Genomic DNA, 14,659 nt, shown 5'->3' on the forward strand with positions numbered 1-14,659 from the left:
GAATTATGCACAGAAAAGTCTAGAAGCTGTGTATGTGAATTACAGGAAAATGCTTATATTTTCTTTCAAAATGTGCTAGAGAAATCCTTAGAATTACACCTGAAGTATAAGGGCTCATGTATATATCTTATTTTCATGACAAGGATTCACTTATTTACTTTGTACCACCTGAATGTGTAGCACAGAGGTTAGCAAAGAGAAGATAATAGGCAAATATTTGTGGTATTATTAATTAAATAACAATGACAACAAAATATGCAATTTTTAAGGTAAATGGAGCCAAACAAAATTAAATGTATTTAAATATTTAAATTAGTATTCTTCATATTGAAACTTTGGGGAGCAAGAGGAGCCTTCCAGTTTTGCTGGCATCTGTTCCACTAGGTACTGTAAATCCAATCACTCTGAACTTTTGTTAACAATTATCAATTCTGCTTAAACAGCTGGAACTGAGTTTTTCAATTCAATGAATAATAAGTAATATATTGGCTTTGTCTCATTGTGTAACATCCCTATCACCATTTTCCATTCCAACTTTATTAAAATATAACAGAGCAGGAGAGAGTTAGAGTGATTCATGGAGGGGAGTAAAGATGAGGAAAAGAAGAAAACAGTAACATCAAACACAAGTTAATACTGTCTTCTATTACACTGGAGAGGAAAGGCAGGGTTTCTGGTAAGGATCCAGTCACGTTTCCAGTGCAGGCAAGGGTGAATGGGAACCTGAGACGATTAAGACAATGGCAGTAATCATTCTGTTTTTTAACCAGGCCATCTTTGTTCAGTTTCCATTTAAAATGTAGGGACGCAATGGTACTAAAGAAAACCCTTTGGTATGTAAACCTTGGCATCAAAATAGAGCACTTTTGTAATTTCAAATAGCTAATTGCCTTGAGATGGCTCTAAGAAACCAAAGTATCTCCATGATTCTTAGAAATTCCAATTACATTTCTGTCATTCATTTCTAGTTTATTTCAGCTATGCTCAGACAACACAGTCATTATGATTTTAACAACTGCAGCATGTTGATTTTTGGCTTAGTAAATGGACTATTTTGATATGTGTCAAAAAAGTACTCAAAAGAAATTATATGCCCAGAGAGCAATAATCTGTATGTCCTATGTAAAACAAGTTAGCCCACTGTGTTATTAAGTGTTGTGTATAACAATTAGATTTTATTCATATCTCCAACTATGATATTGGAATTTTAAAAATTCTCCTTTGTGATATGTCATTTCTTGCAGTATGTTTGCAGTTATATCATAAGTGCATACAAATTTGTAATTGTTAAATCTTCCTATTAAATTAACTTCCTTATCATGAAGAAAACTTTCTCTTTATATGGAGCCATACTTCCTATATCTGGTCTACATTTTTTTTGCTAGAATTCAGCCACATAGCTTTAATGACTGTCTTTTGTTTTTTTTTTTTTGGTGGGGGGGGGCTTGTTTTGCATTATAAATTCTGTCATCTTGCTTAAAATTTTATTTTTGATGTATATTTTTCTGCTTTTTTTAAGTATTATTACTTATCAAGAGCTTATAGTTGGGTATTTTAGTTTTTCATTCCAATTGACAAATTTTGTGTCATAATTGGGTCATTCAAGTCATTTAAATTTAATGTCATTAGTAGCACATGTTGAATTTCTGTCCACTCTCATACTTCTGGTTTGCTATTTTTCCCACATTTTCTGTATGCAATATTTCTTCTATTGAGTTGGTAAAGTGTATTTTTTCCTTTTTTACCATCTAGTAGATTTTCAGTTATAAAATCTTAGCTCCATAATTTTAGATATTACCCTAGAGATTTCAAAATTGATCCTCAACTTATTACATTCTATCTTGTTTCCATCATTAGTTGACAGGTCACTCATATAAACACTTATCCAAATAAATATCTGGATATTGGTCCACATGGCCCTGGATTTATTTTAAAGGTGATTGTTTTTAAATATGCATTTAAATGACATACAAAAATAAATTTCATGATTGCTATGTCACTGTCACAGTTCTGAGTACTTAAGAGTAATTTTGTTTCATTCTATTCAAACTTTCCCAAAGACGGCTTCCTCTCCCTCAAAACCCCCATACGGAGGATGGCACATAATTGTGGTTAATCTGGCTGCCTCTAGAGTCAAAGAGCCTATGTTTCTAAGCAGGAGCTACAACTTAAGGGTTGTGTGCACCTTAGAAAGTTGTATTTTCTTGACTTCCTGAAACCACATATTTACCCTTTCATTGTCCTTCATTCCTTGCTGCATCCAGTGTATCCATCTGGAATGATTTCCCTAGCCTGAAAACCATCTGTTAACATTTTTTATACCATCCAGTTGATGGCCTTGAACTTTCTCTGATTTAGTTTGTCTGAATATATATTTCTTTGCTCTTTGTTTAATAATACCTTAAGAATCCATTTTTTTGATATCAGACACTGACTATTATGAATACTCAATGTCCATACAAATAGAATCCTATAGTATATATTCTTTTGTAGTTGACTTCTTTTGACATATATATATAACTTTTGGCTGGGGTGATTTGTTTGTCTAGGAGTGTTCCACAAGATTTATTGTTCATATTGTAGATATTTATTCTCCTAATGTTTGATGTTGTGTTTATTACCATGTTTTAGCTATTGTGAAAAATAAATTTCCTTTAAAATTGCTATACTTGAGTTGGTGGACCTAGGCACTCATTTTTCTTGAGTATGTAGGAGATAATTGCCAGATCAAAAATATATGCATGTGATAAGTGGATAGTGAGAAGCCAAAGAGCAACCACAAAGACTCAGTCCTCCCAGCATAACAACTATTATACAGGTGGAACCTGTCTAAAACAGTTATTTTGTATCTCCACAAATGAGAGGAATACTGTACAGCATCCAGGGAAGAGCAGGAGTAAGAGTCTGATAAATTACACTAAAGAATGGAAAATTGCTCTCACCTCAAAGTGGTTACTGTCACACATATCCCACTCTTGCTGCACTCCACAACATTTCCAACACTTGACAAGCTTGGTGGTGACATAAAGGGTTGTGAAAATCTTTGCCAATACCATGTGAGGGCACATCTAAACACTGATCACAGCTTTTGATTAATGGATTTTGATTGCTGGGGCCCCACTCTAAATGTAGCCATTGATTAAACCCACCCTACAGAAGAAGTGGCAGCAGCCATTTTTTCAAACCATCCTGAGTGGCAGAGGTGAACTGAAGACACTAGACTTCCACAGGTCTACATGAGACAGTTAGATGAAGGAGTGAATTTTCTGGGCAAGCCAAGAGAGCTCAGCTTTGAAAAGCCATGAAGAAATATCTTGGTAACTTACCTGGTCTCCTACCAAGGGCATTTTGTAGCCAGTCTGTACAGTTGACATGATTGACTGGCCTTGATTCAGCAGAAGAGACAGACTTGTGAAAGCCTTCTTCATCACATCCCTCAACTCAGAATTTGCCCTTCAGGCAATAGTAGCTTGAGGCAATAAAAGATATGTAAGAATTATAAAGGCAGTGATACAGGAGCAATGGATTGTGGGCTTCAAACACCCATGAGCATGATGTCTGTCTCCTGGGAAACAGGGGACAAAAAAAACTCCTGAAAGTAGGAAAACTCAAAAACAACTAAGAATAAAAAGCACAGGACCACACACAGGCACAGAATTACAAGGGGAAACATGCACACTGCATTCATTTTCTGTAGGTATCTCTGATAGGGGAGATGATGCTCAGTAAAATCTCTCTCTTACCACCAGCTGGTTACAAAACCAAGGAACATACAGCTTCAGGGAATAAATACCAGAATTAACATATTAAAATGCACAGTGTGCGAGTGCAAGATAAACAAAGAAACAGGAAATAATGGCCCATCCAAAGGAAAAGGATAAAAATTCAGCAACCAACAATGAAGAATGCCAGAATGTGGACATGCCAAATAAATCCTTTAAAAATGATCTTAAAATGCTCAAGATGAAGGAAAATACAGAGAAAGAACTAAAGGATATAAGGGAAACAATGAATGAGCAAATGAGAATCTTAACAATGATACAGAAATTTTAAAAAGAATAAACAGAACTACTAGAGTTGAAGACCATAGAAACAAAAATAAAAAGTGTCCAAAGAAGGATTCAAGGGCAGATTGGTGCTGTCCAAAGAAAAAATCTGAACACAATGTCAAGACAATTGAAATGAATAAGGTTGAGCAACAAATATAAGAATTATGAAAAGAGAAAATAACTTGAGATCTTCAAATGTACAAATGTATGCATTACAGGAGTTCCAAAAGGAGAGGAAAGAAAGGGGAAGAAGGAATAGTCAAAGAAATAAAGACAGAGAACTTCCAAAGCTTAATAAAAAATATGAATATACACACCAAATGAACTCAGAAACACCAAACTTCAGAAGCATTAAGAAAAATAAACCATTTCGTTTATTGATCTCATTACTGAACACAAAGTACAAGGAGAGACTTCTGCAAGCTCTGAGAAAAAAGCAATGAGTTATGTACAAGCAAGTCCCAATAAGTTTGAGTGCTGATTTCTCATCAGAAATAATGAAGGCAAGAAGACAGTGGGTTGAAATCCTTATTGTGCTTTAAGAAAACAGTTGCCAAGAATTATATATCAGGTGGAACTTTCTTTCAAAAATGAGGGAGAGAGACTTCAGGGCCAAGATGGCAACAAGAATGGGCAAAAAATACTGCTAAGTACTGGCCCCACAGAGCCATGACCTATCCAGGAGAATCTGTGTTTGACATCTTCTGTCATGAAGAGTGGAGGTCAAAATTGGGTATCAGTTAACAGAGCAATAAAGCCTTTTGCAGAACCTGGCCACCTTCCAGACTTGTTCTCTCAAAAACATTGTGCTTCTCAATACTCAGAACTTCAAGAAACCAATGAGACCCCAAAACAGAAATACAGTGAAAAAGGGGAAGCTGTGGAAATTGTTGAAAGTGTCATTGTTCAGAACTATGGCTGAAAAGTTGAGGAATTAAAGTAATAAAGGAAACCCAGGAAAAATATAGATGACTGAAAAGAGATGCAGAACTAATTCAAGCTGGGCACATGGATAGCAGACTGGATGAGCTTTGCAATGACATTGCAATGAAAAAGAAATTGGAGGAAGAGGAGGCTGAAGTAAAGAGGAAGTCTACAGATGTTGCATATCAGGCTCTTCAATCAGGAAAATACCCCTTTGGAGGTTACCAACTGATGGTTCACTCTCCTGTGGATTCTGCCTCACTAGGTGGTGATAATCCACTTGGGGACTTGACTCCAACCACTATGGAAGAGACCAGCTTTGGGGCAAACCCTGGGACTTTGTTGAGTACCTCAGTCAACTCATTTCCCGGGATTCCTGACACCCTTCCTCCAGGCTCTCCACCCTTAGAAGCCCCCGTGACTCCAGTAACAGATGAATCACCCCAGAAAAATATGCTTGGACACAAATGAAGTCCACAAATACAATAATTGGTGTCTCAGATGGGAAAGAGGAAAGTAAAGTGCTAGGAGGTGTATTTGAGGATAAAATTGGGGAACTCTTTCCACTTTACAAAAGACATAAATATACAAAGAAAAAGCCCTAGAAACTCCAAATAGAATAAATCCAAATAGAACCATTCTGAGGCATATACTAATCAGATTGTTAAATGTTGAAGAGAAGGAGAAATTCCTGAAAGTAAGACAGAAGTGATTCACCACATAAAAGGGAAACCATGTAAAACTAAGTACTGCTACTAAACAGGCACCATGGAGGTGAGAAGGCAGAGGTATGACATATTTAAAATTCTGAAAGAGCAAAAATTGCCAGAAAACAATATATTATCCAGCAAAGCTGTACTTTAAAAGTGAGGGAGAGTTTAAAATTTTCATAAACAACACATGCTGAGAGAATTTGTTGATAAGAGACCTGCCCTGCAAGAAATACTAAATGGAGTTCTTCCCACTGAGAAAAAACTGAGGAGAGAGAGATCTGGAGAAAGGTACACAACATAAGAGTATTAGAAAGCATAACTTAAAGGAAAACAAGAGGAGGGAAAACAGAACTAAAAAGGATAAGGTGGTTAGTTCAAGAACTGCCTTCATAGTAACGAATTTGAATGGGAATGGATTAAACTCTCCAATTAAAAGACACAGACTGACTACATGTATTAAAAAGTATGATCCATTGATGTGCTGTTAACAAGAGACTCATCTTAGACCTAGTGACACAAAGAGATTGAAAGTGAATGGATGGAGGCGGGGTAAGATGGCAGACTGGTGAGCTGTATGTTTTAGTTACTCCTCCAGGAAAGTAGGTAGAAAGCCAGGAACTGCGTGGACTGGACACCACAGAGCAATCTGACTTTGGGCGTACTTCATACAACACTCATGAAAACGTGGAACTGCTGAGATCAGCGAAATCTGTAAGTTTTTGTGGCCAGGGGACCCGCGCCCCTCCCTGCCAGGCTCAGTCCTGGGGGAGGAGGGGCTGTCAGCTCCGGGAAGGAGAAGGGAGAACTGCAGTGGCTGCCCTTATCGGAAACTCATTCTACTGATTCAAACTCCAACCATAGATAGACTGAGACCAGACACCAGAGAATCTGAGAGCAGCCAGCCCAGCAGAGAGGAGACAGGCATAGAAAAAAAAAACAACACGAAAAACTCCAAAATAAAAGCGGAGGATTTTTGGAGTTCTGGTGAACATAGAAATGGGAAGGGCCCTGAGGCAGTTATGCAAATCCCGAAGAAAAGCTGATCTCTCTGCCCTGTGGACCTTTCCTTAATGGCCCTGGTTGCTTTGTCTCTTAGCATTTCAATAACCCATTAGATCTCTGAGGAGGGCCCGTTTTTTTTTTTTTTTAATCCTTTTTTCTTTTTCTAAAACAATTACTCTAAGAAGCCCAATACAGAAAGCTTCAAAGACTTGCTATTTGGGCAGGTCAAGTCAAGAGCAGAACTAGGAGCACTCTGAGACAAAACGCAATAATCCAGTGGCTGAGAAAATTCACTAAACACCACAACTTCCCAAGAAAAGGGAGGTGTCCGCTCACAGTCATCATCCTGGTGGACAGGAAACACTCCTGCCCATCGCCAGCCCCATAGCCCAGAACTGCCCCAGACAACCCACTGTGACGGAAGTGCTTCAAATAACAGGCACACACCACAAAACTGGGCATGGACATTAGCCTTCCCTGCAACCTCAGCTGATTGTCCCAGAGCTGGGAAGGTAGAGTAGTGTGAATTAACAAAGCATCATTCAGCCATCATTTCAGCAGACTGGGAGCCTCCCTACACAGCCCAGCAGCCCAGAACCACCCTGGGGGGACAGCACTCACCTGTGACATAGCACAGTCATCCCTCAACAGAGGACCCGGGGTGCACGGCCTGGAAGAGGGGCCCACTTGCAAGTCTCAGGAGCCATACGCCAATACCAAGGACTTGTGGGTCAGTGGCAGAGACAAACTGTGGCAGGACTGAACTGAAGGATTAGACTATTGCAGCAGCTTTAAAACTCTAGGATCACCAGGGAGATTTGATTGTTAGAGCCACCCCCCCCCTCCCTGACTGCCCAGAAACACGCCCCATATACAGGGCAGGCAACACCAACTACACACGCAAGCTTGGTACACCAATTGGACCCCACAAGACTCACTCCCCCACTCACCAAAAAGGCTAAGCAGGGGAGAACTGGCTTGTGGAGAGCGGGTGGCTTGTGGACGCCACCTGCTGGTTGGTTGGAGAAAGTGTACTCCACGAAGCTGTAGATCTGATAAATTAGAGATAAGGACTTCAATTGGTCTACAAATCCTAAAAGAATCCTATCAAGTTCAGCAAATGCCACGAGGCCAAAAACAACAGAAAATTCTAAAGCATATGAAAAAACCAGACGATATGGATAACCCAAGCCCAAGCACCCAAATCAAAAGACCAGAAGAGACACAGCACCTAGAGCAGCTACTCAAAGAAGTAAAGATGAACAATGAGACCATAGTACAGGAGATAAAGGAAATCAAGAAGACCCTAGAAGAGCATAAAGAAGATATTGCAAGACTAAATAAAAAAATGGATGATCTTATGAAAATTAAAGAAACTGTTGACCAAATTAAAAAGATTCTGGACACTCATAGTACAAGACTAGAGGAAGTTGAACAACGAATCAGTGACCTGGAAGATGACAGAATGGAAAATGAAAGCATAAAAGAAAGAATGGGGAAAAAAATTGAAAAAATTGAAATGGACCTCAGGGATACGATAGATAATATGAAACGTCCAAATATAAGACTCATTGGTGTCCCAGAAGGGGAAGAAAAGGGTAAAGGTCTAGGAAGAGTATTCAAAGAAATTGTTGGGGAAAACTTCCCAAATCTTCTAAACAACATAAACACACAAATCATAAATGCTCAGCGAACTCCAAATACAATAAATCCAAATAAACCCACTCCGAGACATATACTGATCACACTATCAAACACAGAAAAGAAGGAGCAAGTTCTGAAAGCAGCAAGAGAAAAGCAATTCACCACATACAAAGGAAACAGCATAAGACTAAGTAGTGACTACTCACCAGCCACCATGGAAGCATGAAAGCAGTGGCATGATATACTTAAAATTCTGAGTGAGAAAAATTTCCAGCCAAGAATACTTTATCCAGCAAAGCTCTCCTTCAAATTTGAGGGAGAGCTTAAATTTTTCACAGACAAACAAATGCTGAGAGAATTTGCTAACAAGAGACCTGCCCTACTGGAGATACTCAAGGGAGCCCTACAGACAGAGAAACAAAGAAAAGGCAGAGAGACTTGGAGAAAGGTTCAGTACTAAAGAGATTCGGTATCGGTACAATAAAGGATATTAATAGACAGAGGGGAAAAATATGACAAACATAAACCAAAGGATAAGATGGCTGATTCAAGAAATGCCTTCACGGTTATAACGTTGAATGTAAATGGATTAAACTCCCCAATTAAAAGATATAGATTCGCGGAATGGATCAAAAAAAATGAACCATCAATATGTTGCATACAAGAGACTCATCTTAGACACAGGGACACAAAGAAACTGAAAGTGAAAGGATGGAAAAAAATATTTCATGCAAGCTACAGCCAAAAGAAAGCAGGTGTAGCAATATTAATCTCAGATAAAATAGACTTCAAATGCAGGAATGTTTTGAGAGACAAAGAAGGCCACTACGTACTAATAAAAGGGGCAATTCAGCAAGAAGAAATAACAATCGTGAATGTCTATGCACCCAATCAAGGTGCCACAAAATACATGAGAGAAACACTGGCAAAACTAAAGGAAGCAATTGATGTTTCCACAATAATTGTGGGAGACTTCAACACATCACTCTCTCCTATAGATAGATCAACCAGACAGAAGACCAATAAGGAAATTGAAAACCTAAACAACCTGATAAATGAATTAGATTTAACAGACATATACAGGACATTACATCCCAAATCACCAGGATACACATACTTTTCTAGTGCTCATGGAACTTTCTCCAGAATAGATCATATGCTGGGACATAAAACAAGCCTCAATAAATTTAAAAAGATTGAAATTATTCAAAGCACATTCTCTGACCACAATGGAATACAATTAGAAGTCAATAACCATCAGAGACTTAGAAAATTCACAAATACCTGGAGGTTAAACAACACACTCCTAAACAATCAGTGGGTTAAAGAAGAAATAGCAAGAGAAATTGCTAAATATATAGAGACGAATGAAAATGAGAACACAACATACCAAAACATATGGGATGCAGCAAAAGCAGTGCTAAGGGGGAAATTTATACCACTAAACACATATATTAAAAAGGAAGAAAGAGCCAAAATCAAAGAACTAATGGATCAACTGAAGAAGCTAGAAAATGAACAGCAAACCAATCCTAAACCAAGTAGAAGAAAAGAAATAACAAGGATTAAAGCAGAAATAAATGACATAGAGTACAAAAAAACAATAGAGAGGATAAATATCACCAAAAGTTGGTTCTTTGAGAAGATCAACAAGATTGACAAGCCCCTAGCTAGACTGACAAAATCAAAAAGAGAGAAGATCCATATAAACAAAATAATGAATGAAAAAGGTGACATAACTGCAGATCCTGAAAAAATTAAAAAAATTATAAGAGGACACTATGAACAACTGTATGGCAACAAACTGGATAATGTAGAGGAAATGGACAATTTCCTGGAAACATATGAACAACCTAGACTGACCAGAGAAGAAATAGAAGACCTCAACCAACCCATCACAAGCAAAGAGATCCAATCAGTCATCAAAAATCTTCCCACAAATAAATGCCCAGGGCCAGATGGCTTCACAGGGGAATTCTACCAAACTTTCCAGAAAGAACTGACACCAATCTTACTGAAACTCTTTCAAAACATTGAAGAAAATGGAACGCTACCTAACTCATTTTATGAAGCTAACATCAATCTAATACCAAAACCAGGCAAAGATGTTACAAAAAAGGAAAACTACCAGCCAATCTCCCTAATGAATATAGATGCAAAAATCCTCAATAAAATACTTGCAAATCGAATCCAAAGACACATTAAAAAAATCATACACCATGACCAAGTGGGGTTTATTCCAGGCATGCAAGGATGGTTCAACATCAGAAAATCAATCAATGTATTACAACACATTAACAAGTCAAAAGGGAAAAATCAATTGATCATCTCAATAGATGCTGAAAAAGCATTTGACAAAATCCAACATCCCTTTTTGATAAAAACACTTCAAAAGGTAGGAATTGAAGGAAACTTCCTCAACATGATAAAGAGCATATATGAAAAACCCACAGCCAGCATAGTACTCAATGGTGAGAGACTGAAAGCCTTCCCTCTAAGATCAGGAAAAGACAAGGATGCCCGCTATCACCACTGTTATTCAACATTGTGCTGGAAGTGCTAGCCAGGGCAATCAGGCAAGACAAAGAAATAAAAGGCATCCACATTGGAAAAGAAGAAGTAAAACTGTCATTGTTTGCAGATGATATGATCTTATATCTAGAAAACCCTGAGAAATCGACGATACAGCTACTAGAGCTAATAAACAAATTTAGCAAAGTAGCAGGATACAAGGTTAATGCACATAAGTCAGTAATGTTTCTATATGCTAGAAATGAACAAACTGAAGAGATACTCAAGAAAAAGATACCATTTTCAATAGCAACTAAAAAAATCAAGTACCTAGGAATAAACTTAACCAAAGATGTAAAAGACCTATACAAAGAAAACTACATAACTCTACTAAAAGAAATAGAAGGGGACCTTAAAAGATGGAAAAATATTCCATGTTCATGGATAGGAAGACTAAATGTCATTAAGATGTCAATTCTACCCAAACTCATCTACAGATTCAATGCAATCCCAATCAAAATTCCAACAACCTACTTTGCAGACTTGGAAAAGCTAGTTATCAAATTTATTTGGAAAGGGAAGATGCCTCGAATTGCTAAAGACACTCTAAAAAAGAAAAACGAAGTGGGAGGACTTACACTCCCTGACTTTGAAGCTTATTATAAAGCCACAGTTACCAAAACAGCATGGTACTGGCACAAAAATAGACATATAGATCAATGGAATCGAATTGAGAATTCGGAGATAGACCCTCAGATCTATGGCCAACTGATCTTTGATAAGGCCCCCAAAGTCAGTGAACTGAGTCATAATGGTCTTTTCAACAAATGGGGCTGGGAGAGTTGGATATCCATATCCAAAAGAATGAAAGAGGACCCCTACCTCACCCCCTACACAAAAATTAACTCAAAATGTACCAAAGATCTCAATATAAAAGAAAGTACCATAAAACTCCTTGAAGATAATGTAGGAAAACATCTTCAAGACCTTGTATTAGGCAGCCACTTCCTAGACTTTACACCCAAAGCACAAGCAACAAAAGAAAAAATAGATAAATGGGAACTCCTCAAGCTTAGAAGTTTCTGCACCTCAAAGGAATTTCTCAAAAAGGTAAAGAGGCAGCCAACTCAATGGGAAAAAATTTTTGGAAACCATGTATCTGACAAAAGACTGATATCTTGCATATATAAAAAATCCTACAACTCAATGACAATAGTACAGTCGGCCCAATTATAAAATGGGCAAAAGATATGAAAAGACAGTTCTCTGAAGAGGAAATACAAATGGCCAAGAAACACATGAAAAAATGTTCAGCTTCACTAGCTATTAGAGAGATGCAAATTAAGACCACAATGAGATACCATCTAACACCGGTTAGAATGGCTGCCATTAAACAAACAGGAAACTACAAATGCTGGAGGGGATGTGGAGAAATTGGAACTCTTATTCACTGTTGGTGGGACTGTATAATGGTTCAGCCACTCTGGAAGTCAGTCTGGCAGTTCCTTAGAAAACTAGATATAGAGTTACCATTCGACCCAGCGATTGCACTTCTCGGTATATACCCGGAAGATCGGAAAGCAGTGACACGAACAGATATCTGCACGCCAATGTTCATAGCAGCATTATTCACAATTGCCAAAAGATGGAAACAACCCAAATGTCCTTCAACAGATGAGTGGATAAATAAAATGTGGTATATACACACGATGGAATACTACACGGCAGTAAGAAGGAACGATCTCGTGAAACATATGACAACATGGATGAACCTTGAAGACATAATGCTAAGCAAAATAAGCCAGGCACAAAAAGAGAAATATTATATGCTACCACTAATGTGAACTTTGAAAAATATAAAACAAATGGCTTATAATGTAGAATGTAGGGGAACTAGCAATAGAGAGCAATTAAGGAAGGGGGAACAATAATCCAAGAAGAACAGATAAGCTATTTAACATTCTGGGGATGCCCAGGAATGACTATGGTCTGTTAGTTTCTGATGGATATAATAGGAGCAAGTTCACAGAAATGTTGCTATATTAGGTAACTTTCTTGGGGTAAAGTAGGAACATGTTGGAAGTTAAGCAGTTATCTTAGGTTAGTTGTCTTTTTCTTACTCCCTTGTTATGGTCTCTTTAAAATGTTCTTTTATTGTATGTTTGTTTTCTTTTTAACTTTTTTTTTCATACAGTTGATTTAAAAAAGAAGGGAAAGTTAAAAAAAAAAAAAACAAGGAAAAAAAAAAGATGCAGTGCCCCCTTGAGGAGCCTGTGGAGAATGCAGGGATATTCGCCTACCCCACCTCCATGGTTGCTAACATGACCACAGACATAGGGGACTGGTGGTTTGATGGGTTGAGCCCTCTACCACAGGTTTTACCCTTTGGAAGACGGTTGCAAAGGAGAGGCTAAGCCTCCCTATGGTTGTGCCTAAGAGCCTCCTCCCGAATGCCTCTTTGTTGCTCAGATGTGGCCCTGTCTCTCTAGCTAAGCCAACTTGAAAGGTGAAATCACTGCCCTCCCCCCTACATGGGATCAGACACCCAGGGGAGTGAATCTCCCTGGCAACGTGGAATATGACTCCTGGGGAGGAATGTAGACCTGGCATCGTGGGACGGAGAACATCTTCTTGACCAAAAGGGGGATGTGAAAGGAAATGAAATAAGCTTCAGTGGCAGAGAGAATCCAAAAGGAGCTGAGAGGTCACTCTGGTGGGCACTCTTACGCACACTTTAGACAACCCTTTTTAGTTTCTAAAGAATTGGGGTAGCTGGTGGTGGATACCTGAAACTATCAAACTACAACCCAGAACCCATGAATCTCGAAGACAGTTGTATAAAAATGTAGCTTATGAGGGGTGACAAGGGGATTGGGAAAGCCATAAGGACCACACTCCACTTTGTCTAGTTTATGGATGGATGAGTAGAAAAATAGGGGAAGGAAACAAACAGACAAAGGTACCCAGTGCTCTTTTTTACTTCAATTGCTCTTTTTCACTCTAATTATTATTCTTGTTATTCTTGTGTGTGTGCTAATGAAGGTGTCAGGGATTGATTTGGGTGATGAATGTACAACTATGTAATGGTACTGTGAACAATCGAAAGTACGATTTGTTTTGTATGACTGCATGGTATATGAATATATCTCAATAAAATGAAGATTAAAAAAAAAAAAGACATAATGCTGAGCAAAATAAGCCAGGCACAAAAAGAGAGATATTGTATGTTACCACTAATGTGAATTCTGTGAAAAATGTATAATGTTTCATACTGTAGAATGTAGGGGACCTAGAGATACCAATTAGTGGAGGGGGAATGATAATATAATAAGAACAGATAAACTATGGAGGGTAATCTCAATGTTATGGGAATGCTCAGGAATGATTATGGTTTGTAAACTTTCTTGGATATAGTAAGATCATGTTGGAAGCAATAGAGTTATTTTAGTTTTTTTTCTCTTATTCCTTTGTTTTCTTAGGGGTTGTTAATTTTCTTGGGGTATGGTATGAACATGTTGGAAGCAATGTAGTTATTTTAGATTATTTGTTTTTCTTACTCCTCTGTTTGGACATGGTTTATTAATTTTCTTGGGGTATGGTAGGAACATATTGGAAGCAAAGTAATTATTTTAGGTTATTTGTTTTCCTTAATCCATTGCTTTGTTTGAAATGTTGTGGGGTTTTTTTGGTTGTTGTTTGCCTGTTTGTTTTTAATTTTTTGATAAACAAAGTTAAAAAATTGAAAAAAAAATCAGTAGAACACTGGGAGTAAAAACTAAAAGACAAATAGGGTGGGATGGGGGGATGGTTTGGGTA

The sequence above is a fragment of the Choloepus didactylus genome, chromosome 4 (assembly GCF_015220235.1).
Source record: "Choloepus didactylus isolate mChoDid1 chromosome 4, mChoDid1.pri, whole genome shotgun sequence".
In the NCBI taxonomy this organism is placed as follows: domain Eukaryota; kingdom Metazoa; phylum Chordata; class Mammalia; order Pilosa; family Megalonychidae; genus Choloepus; species Choloepus didactylus.